At 37.2% G+C, this 9196-nt stretch overlaps 1 pseudogene across 1 annotated transcript; it reads left to right on the top strand.

Annotated features, from left to right (window-relative positions):
- The first annotated feature begins 603 nt into the window (after window positions 1-603).
- Window positions 604-4094, top strand: LOC135619039 (uncharacterized; annotated as a pseudogene). Its single transcript, XR_010489281.1, has 3 exons — window positions 604-1370; window positions 3631-3805; window positions 3898-4094. The product of XR_010489281.1 is annotated as an uncharacterized LOC135619039 (transcript).
- The last annotated feature ends 5102 nt before the right edge of the window (window positions 4095-9196 follow it).

Genomic DNA, 9196 nt, shown 5'->3' with positions numbered 1-9196 from the left:
GTCTATGAGAACGAAGATGAGATAATATGACGCCAACATAGAGGAAGCGATGCAACGCCCCATTGAACAATCTAATGGTCTATGAGAATAAAGAGGAGGTAGAGCAATGCGACATTGATGTAGATGTCTCACTTGCCTCCTCTTCCTCCTCTTCCTCCTCTTGTGCTACACCACTTTGTCTCACCTATCTTCTATTCCTCCTCTCTCCTTCTCGTCGATGATGTAGATGCCTCGTTGGTCTCATCTTCCTTCTTCAATGTTGATGCAAATTTAAAACGGCATCGGAGGAGAAAGAAGAGGCAAAGCAATGCGACGTTCTTATATGCCTCACCGCTTCATCTCCTTTTCATCTTTATCGTTGATGTTTGAATATCGATTTTGACAAGACTGATCATTATATTATTCTTGTTAACCATCATCATCACAGTCATCCACGATGTAATTATTCATCATCAATATTAAAATTATATTTTGTCTATCATTTTTATGTTATTCATATATATATATATTATATTTTTTATCAGTTACATAACTATTAACTATAAAAAATTTAATATAAATTTTTAAAAATAGTAACAAGGATGCTAAGGAGGTCTAGTAATTAGCTCTTTGCTCCCACGAAATCGACCGGCGAACGAAATCCAAATAATTTTCCGGGATCCCTTCCTCTCGGAACCCTAATCTTCGCTAGGACGATCGATCGATGGGGAGGGGGCACGGAGGTCTCAACATATTGCCGCAGAAGCGGTGGAACGTGTACAACTACGAGAACTGCGAGAAGGTCCGCCGGGACGAGGAGGCCGCTGCCCGCGAGGAGCAGCTCCAGCGCGAGGAGTCCCGCCGCCGAGTTCCGCCTCGAGCGCCTCCGCCGTGCCCGCGGTCTTCACTACCAGCAACCCCCCCGCCTTCGATGACGACTCTCGCCACTTTAACCTCTTCGACGGACTCTCCGATTTCTCCTCCCTTGGTGGCACCCAGGACGAAGGGATCCCCCGTGATGGCAAGAGATTTAGGAAGGAGGAGGCTGAAGACGGTGGATCCAAGAGCTCTAAGAAGCGGCGGAGAGAGGACAATCCGGCGCCGGTGGCGCCCGATGACGAGAAGTATAAGCTGGGATATGGACTGGTAGGGAAGGGGGTGAAGGCGCCGTGGTACCTCTCACGACCGTCGGCCATGTCAGAGACTGTTGACGAGGAAGTTGGAAGATTCATGGTTGCAAGTGGATCGGGGAAGAAGAATGCGTGGAAAAAGACAATAGAGGAACTGAGGGAGGAGAGGATGAGGATGAGGCGGGAGAAGAAAGAAAAGGAGAGGGAACGTGCACTTCTTTCTACTGCGAGGAAGAATGGTGCTGATCGATGGTTTTCAAGGTAAGACATGCATGAAAGATTGTTCTTCAAGACAAGTCACAAAGGTTTGGTTTCTTTGAATCTGGCTAATATATTGTCTAATGTATGCTGACTTTACTTTAGCCATGGTAATCGAATCAAAGCTTTGACAGCAGAAATCATAATCTTGTATTGTTCTGTCGATAGTGAATGTTAATTTGCTGCTAGGGATTATCTATAATTTTGTAGGTACTCTTATTTTCTTTTGCACATACTTATAGAATGAAATCTCGGTAGTTGATATCTGAAAGGCGCTTGAATGTGGACTCTATGCTATGATGCATATACACTTCCTAAGCTACCGAAGTTCCTAAAGGTTTGTTAGTTTTGCATAAAAAGAGAAGTTTCTTCTGTAGATGTTTATCCTTGGATTCTTTGATGCAGTACCACTGCACCCTAGAGTCTATTTAGTCTAGGTGATTGGAAAAGGAATTAAAAAACCACAGGAATTAGGACACTTTGAAGTCGAAAGACCACAGGAATATATCATTAGGAAAATTGGAAAGGAACGAAGATGTCTAGGAGTTTCGCTAAGGGTCATGTTACTTTGAAAATTTTTCTACTTGAATTTATAGGCAGGTTTTTTCTGTAGGAACTAGTGTCAATGAGAAGTCTTCCCTAGGACAATCTTGACTCAGTTTGTTTTAGTTTAAATTGCAAATGCGAATATAGGGGATATTGACAGTGATGTTTGGAGCTCAGGATTTTTTGAAAGTAATTTAGAGCTATGAATTTGTGGAACACACAATAGGTACATGGCATTGTTGGTGCAAGTGCTCGACAGGCTCTATAAATTGAACATGACATGCGTGTATCCATTCATCCATTCTCATCGATGAATGCATAACATGTGCTATAGAATTGTATACTGAGTTCATAGCATTATGTATTTATCTTTTTTGTGGCTTCAAAAGATAGAAGGGAATATTCATACTGATATTAACATTGTTTAGTATCAAAGGACATAACACTGCAAAAGCAGCTAAGGGTTTTAATCATTTAGAGATGAAGATGTAATTCTGAGCTTCATGAATATTATGTATTGTCCTTCTCCAGTGTTGCAACCTTTTAAAGGCCATGTAGCAAAAGAAAACGGGAAAAGTCTTGCTCGTTGGTATATGAATGAAGTTCTTGAGGAAGTTTAAAATCATGGTGCCTTCTGCAAAATAAATTTTATAGATGAACGAACAGGTGCAGCATGTGGTTGTTCAGAATCTAGTTTAGGATTAAGAAAAGGATACTTCCAGTTAGCATGGGAAGACTGTAACCGAGGCTGGAGACAGACATACATGCACGACACACTATGGCATGCATAGGGAATGCCGTTTGCTGTAGTGGCTTATCATTATTAATTTTGCAATCAACAAAATTACCTAGTTGGGTCAAACTTGTGGGTTTGGTTTAGAGTTCCTGCCAATTGCAAGCCGTAATGCTGGTTTTGGCTGCTTTGTGTTTGAGTGAATTGAATATGGTTTCCAGAACTTTTAGCCAAAACCAAAATTAGCAGACTAAAAAGGGATTTCTATTAGATATTTGCCTCTGTCATTCATCCTTTTCATAAATTCCATGATTAACTTTTAAATATCTTCTAAAATTTAGTTAAATCAACATTCTAATACCTGTTGATATCATCAGACACCAAAACTTTGTTTGACTTTTGAATTTGGTAGATCATCGAAAAATTTAATAGCATGAAAACCCTCCAGAACATTTACCCAAAACTAGTAACCCACCTCAAAATATTATGTGTATTTTACTTTATCATACATGTATGGAAAAGGAGAATATGAAATTGTATACACATTTTTTAAACTTTGATTCCTGCAATAGCATACTTGCCAATGTAGTAGTACTCTACCTAAGATAGTATGCTAGAGCAATTTCAGGGATAGCCTTTGAAATAGGGGAAATATCAGAAATACACCTAAAAAAGCTATAAATATCATGGATAACCTTCAAAGAGGTTAGAAACTTCTATGGACAAATCTTGCCGAACTAAGTTCTGATGCAAGTAACGATTTCTTCAGCCTGACAAGCCAAACAACAATTAAATGCGTTAAATGCGTTGGTCAACTTTATTGTTCCTTTACTGCTGCCATGGTATATATTTCTATTTCCTTTGGTTTCTAACATACGTTTGGATGGTTATTGCACTTTGGGAAAATTGTCGCCATTCATATGTTCTATATGGCAATCAATATTCCTTAAACACTTTGTTTTTTCTTTTTATTGCAATTTGCAGGAAGAGTTCTAAGTACGAAGGCTGTCAATGTTAGTGACTTCTATGATTTTATGGTTCTGCTACCGTTCCAGAGATATCATAAGCCTGATATCTCTTTTGACGTTGAGAAGAGAAAACACTTCATGAAGTTGCACATCCATTTAGCCATGTTTCTGCTGCTAAAGTACAGCAGTAGGCAAGTTAAAAGAATGCTTGATTCTCTGTGGTTGTTTGCTTTAAGTTGTCGGCTTGCTCATTGACTTTTCATTTTCCCATCCACTTTTTCAGATCATTCGAAGTCGGAGTTGGTTGTCTTGCAGTTGATGGTGGGCTGTTTTTCAGGTACAGTTCTGTAACGAAGAAAAAAGGAGGATATATGTTCAATGTTTGATTTTTTTCTTTTATTTTATCGTCCAAAATATGTTTTCCCCTCAGATTATTTGAACAAAGTTCCGACAACATTTAATCATTATTCTTTTCCCAAATGCCCTGATGGATTTTGGATGATATGATATCTATATAGTCATTGTTGCATTCTCGTATTGCATTTATTGATTGAGACTGCAATACTATACTGTCACGACTTAGTGTGGTACTTGTGATATTCGAGATTAACCTTTCCGTAATCTTATGTAAACTCGCAAGTGAATTGTGATTGTCATTTTATTGAAACTTACAATCGAATCATATAAGTAAACATTCAAGTACTTTATAATCTGTAAAATTTAAAAATGGATTTTGTAAGATTTCAAAAGTCAACATGATAATCCGATGGTCCAACCTGAGATACTATTGAAGTCCCATCATCCATGGAAATTCGGACTATGATCTTTCCTTGGTAGCTTTTATTAGCACATTGTAGGGCCTTTGTATTTTTTTTTTTACGATTACTTCTCTAAAATCCTCTTTTGTTTTCATGGTCCTATAGTCATTTGTCTCATGTCAAAACGTTTCGACTCTAATTTTACTGTTGCAAGTTGGATGATAAGAATTTTGATTATAATCTTTCCTTTCTAGCTTTCACTAATATATCGTAGGCCTTTGTATTTTTTTATTATGCTTGTTTCTCTGAAAAATTTTCTTGCAAGTTGAGTCGAGTTTCGTCGTCTTGATACCTCCATCAATTAAAATACCCCCAAGCATGAGGATAAATTGATTCTTTGAGAACGAGATACTGTTCTCCCCTGTTTCTTTTCTGTTTAGCATCTTCCTTCTTCACTCCTAATCTCTTCATTACATTGCACAGCACGACAACTGCTTTATACTGGAACAAGTTAAGTTCATCAGATGCCAATTTAGCCATTTGAGGTTTCAAAGAAGAGGAATATCTTCTGATGTATGTCTCATATACTTCATTAGGATAAAGAATGTCTTGAGTTTGTTAATTGTATACCATTTCCTAATTGGGAAAAACCAAAACCATACCTGAAATGCAGTTGAAACCTTTGAAATAGCTGGTATAGATTTATGTATAAAAATCTATACATAGATTTTTATACATAAATTGAAAGGTTTATAGAGTAAGACAATGAATTTTAACTATGTATAGAATATAATAAACAAAAAAAAAAAAGATGAAGAGGAACTAAAAGACTTAGGAAGTAGAAGATGATAACATGAGTGATTTAGCGGATTGGAATTCCTATGTATGAGTGGCAGATTTGAATTCCTATGTATTCACTCATGTGGTATTTTATCATACCATTTATGTTTACTGAATCACATAAAATTTTAGCTAACTTCATATATATGTATTTCATATGTATGAACGGAAATGAGGCAGAGGAATGAAAGAGTATTTTGAACGCAAATTTAAATTTACAAAGGGACAAATGAAAATAAATTGATATTAGCATACTCATAAAAAAATTGGATCAAGTACACGTGCGTTGGAGCTCCCCTCCACTCTTTAAGGAATGAGTCTTTCTCTATTAGAATGAGAAAATTAAGGAATGCAATGGTCCCATTTTTGGCTTGACAAGTGTTCATATCCTTCGTCTCCATTCAAGGTAAGTGTTCATATACTTTCTCTCCGTATTTTATCTTCCAAGTAGTTTCTCTTCGTGCGAATTGTTATTATGCATTTTTATTTGCATTGAGATTGTTATGGTCCTTGCCACTACTGTTACATGAGTGCTCTCTCCTCATCAATCTATGTGTGTCTTTGTCTCCAGGGTTGCTTTCGATCACTCCTCGACTTAAACTTGTAACGTATTAATTGATGCATCATCTTATCCTTGCAATGATTTTTTGTCGCTTATTCGATTCCAATCTCCTGAGTTTTATAGATTATTCATCTTGAGGTATATCCTTGAAATGTGATTTGTTATACATCGAATCATTGATAGAAAATTTGAAATTGATTCACTAACGATTTGTCCCATTGGAGCATATCTTCTTCGTATACTTTTATTGAAACTTTTTCATTACCAAGGTATATCTTTGAAATGTGTGATTTGTTTATATGATTCGTATATTTTTTCATTACCAATGCACTTGCTAGATCATGACACTTTGTTGATACAACCCTCGACTATGCTCGTAAGACCTAGTAACATGCTAAATCCACTATACAATTTAGAGTCTAATATATGGTACCTTTTTCTATCTTACAGAAGAGAGTTTTTTTACTTTTTGGTATTGAATTTCGATCACCTTGAGATAGTTACGAATATCCAAAGTTTGTATATAAGTTAATGTATGATTATCGTATTCTTCGAGCTAACGATTTCTCTCACTTTTATAAGTCTTTACACAAACTCTTTCAATTGACAATCAATAGGATACCTGTGCAATCACATCTACAACCAAACATGCTTATAGTTAATACTATCAAATTAGGTTGATGACTTGAAATTGTAGCTCAAACTTAATTATCTCAATCTTTATGCTCACATATGTTCTTCTTATCTCACTTGTTCTTATGGTATCTCTGGTTTGTTGTTTTTTTTAATGTTAATCTTGGATGTCTGCTCCTCTGAGTGAGTGACTCATTCTCCATATCTCTATACTGATTTCCTCCAAATTATCAAGTGTTTAGACTATTTTCCATGCAACCTTATTAGATGCCAACATTGTATGTCCAAGTATTTGTTTGCCATTTTGTTACCATATCATAAATTTTATTGGTTTGACCTAAGTCACTTGACGCTTTTACTAAATCTATCAATAAAAGACTAAGTCCTCATAGGATCTTTTTAAGGAAAAGAAACAAGTTAATTAACATATGAATGCACAAGTAAACTACCATCTTTGCTCCATCAAAATGTATGCAAGCAAATATTGAGATCCCACAAGAGCAATATATTATATAGTTTTTTTGCACAGAGGGCTGATTATAGATTATCCCATATAGTTACACCCCCTTAACATCTCTCCCAATCCCTAGATTTAAAATATTTATATTAAAATTCCTATAGTTATAAAAATAAAATATTTAATCTCATTTACCCTGTGGCCATCGGCTTTACTGATGAAAAATACAGCACATGTAGGAATGATGTGAAAATGATAGAAAAATAATAATTTTAATGTTCAAACTATATTTTCTTTTATTATGTCCTAATTAAAACTACTTAGTCGATTGTTATAATGATGACGGACAATGATGTTACTGGAGATCGCGGGTGGTTATTGTGGTGGTGGTCAACTTTGTTAAGGTCGATTGAAACATCAACGATCAAGGCGGGGGCAACATCAATGGTAATGACAGAGATTTGATGATGATAGTGGTAGATCTTGGGGATGTGAGAAGGAAGAGGAAGAAGAGTGGTGGTGGGAGATGAGAAAGGGAGAGAAAGAAGAGGATGAGAATGATAGTATCATGAGGAGGGTGAGCAATGACGATGCTATCTCTTACTTCTATAATTTGTTACAGGCGGAGGAGGAGGAAAAGGAGGGAGAGCGATGATGGGAGGTGAAGCAAAGGGAGAGAAGGCAGCCTCTCTCTTTCCACTTCCTTCTCCCTCTGTAAGAGGAGGGAGAGCAGCGACGACACTATCTCTAGCTTCTGTGACTTCTTGTGAGGGGAGGAGGGAGAGCGACAGTCATTGCTATTCGACCATTGTTGCAGCAATCACTCCACCCTCGATGGCTTGATGGAGGGGTCGAGGCCAATCAAAGGCATCCTTGTCTACAACAACATGACTTTCCCTTTCCTCCCTTTAGATCCTAATTATACCCAACCAGGTCTCATTCTATTGTCCTCGATGGTCCTCCTACCTATACATGCTATCTTCCTTGTCTTCGCCATCGTTCTCTTCCTCGAGCTTCTCTTCCAATTTGGACATGATGCCATCATCCTTGCTTAACCTAGTCGGTGGCATCTTAGCGTACACCCAAAACACCACGGATAGGGTTCAATGGATTTTCACTAAATGTATTAATCAAGAACCATTACCAACACCACTAGCTCTTCCAACATCCACACCACCACCACCACTATAGTAAGCACTATGGCACCATACCCTTCGATTCCTTGTATAACTTGATGCGATCGAGGTTTTTACCAAAGCTCTTAGGGAAGCGAAGCATACATGTGCCCCGAATGCAATGGACTAGCACCCTCTATGATGAGGAGGAAGAGGACAAGGATCATAGTGTCATGGGAGATAGCGTTGGTGCAACCATCATTATCGTGACACTATCGTACCGGGAGGAGGAAAAGGAGGGAGAGTGGCTATCACCTCTTCGTTTGCCTCACCTCCCGTTGTCGCTCTCCCTCCTCTTTCTCATCGATCCGTAAGAAGCCATAGAAGCCGAAAATAACGTCATCGTCGTTCACCCTTCTCTTCCTCCTCTCTCGTGTCATGAGGATGATGACCACACCAATGCTATCTCCTGCAACACTATCTCTTCCTCCTCTCCCACTTATCTCACAAACTATCGTAACTCTCTTCATCTTCCTTCTCACATCCCCAAGATCCACCATCACCATCATCAATCAAACCGTCATTGCTACTATAGTCATCACCATCGCCTTGGTCTTCAATGTTTAGATCAATATCAACAAGGCCGACCACCATCACAATAGTCGCCCACAGCCCCCGATGGCATCACTATTTGCTAGTATCGTAATAATCAATTAAATTTTTTTTTAATTAAAACATAACAAAAAAATATAATTAAAATATTAAAAGTATTTTTTCATCATTTTAATATTATTCTTACATATGTCATCATGTATCTTTCATTGGTAAAATATACGATATTATGACAAATAAAGTTAAATATTTCACATTCATAACTATAAAAATTTCAATATAAATTTTTTAAATCTAAAGATAAAGATGTTAAAGGAATCCAACTAAAAGGTAATTTATCATTCATAACTATAAAGATTTTAATATATATTTTTTAAATCTAAAGATTTAAAGGAGTCCAACTAAAAGGCAATTTATAATTAACCTGTGTGCAGGTGCTCATGGAATACAGCATGGCAACAACCATTCCATGGGATGCTCCAAAGAACAAATACATTACATGGGCAAACAATTTTAGATCCAGCAATCGTGCCATAAAATGAATAATGATAATGTCATCCATGGGCTGCTACATGTCTTGGAACTAAAGCTCTTCAAGGAATGAC

Source organism: Musa acuminata, chromosome BXJ2-8 (genome assembly GCF_036884655.1).
Source record: "Musa acuminata AAA Group cultivar baxijiao chromosome BXJ2-8, Cavendish_Baxijiao_AAA, whole genome shotgun sequence".
Taxonomy (NCBI): Eukaryota; Viridiplantae; Streptophyta; class Magnoliopsida; order Zingiberales; family Musaceae; genus Musa; species Musa acuminata.
Note: the sequence above shows the minus strand (reverse complement) of the source record. Positions and strands in the feature narration are given on the sequence as shown.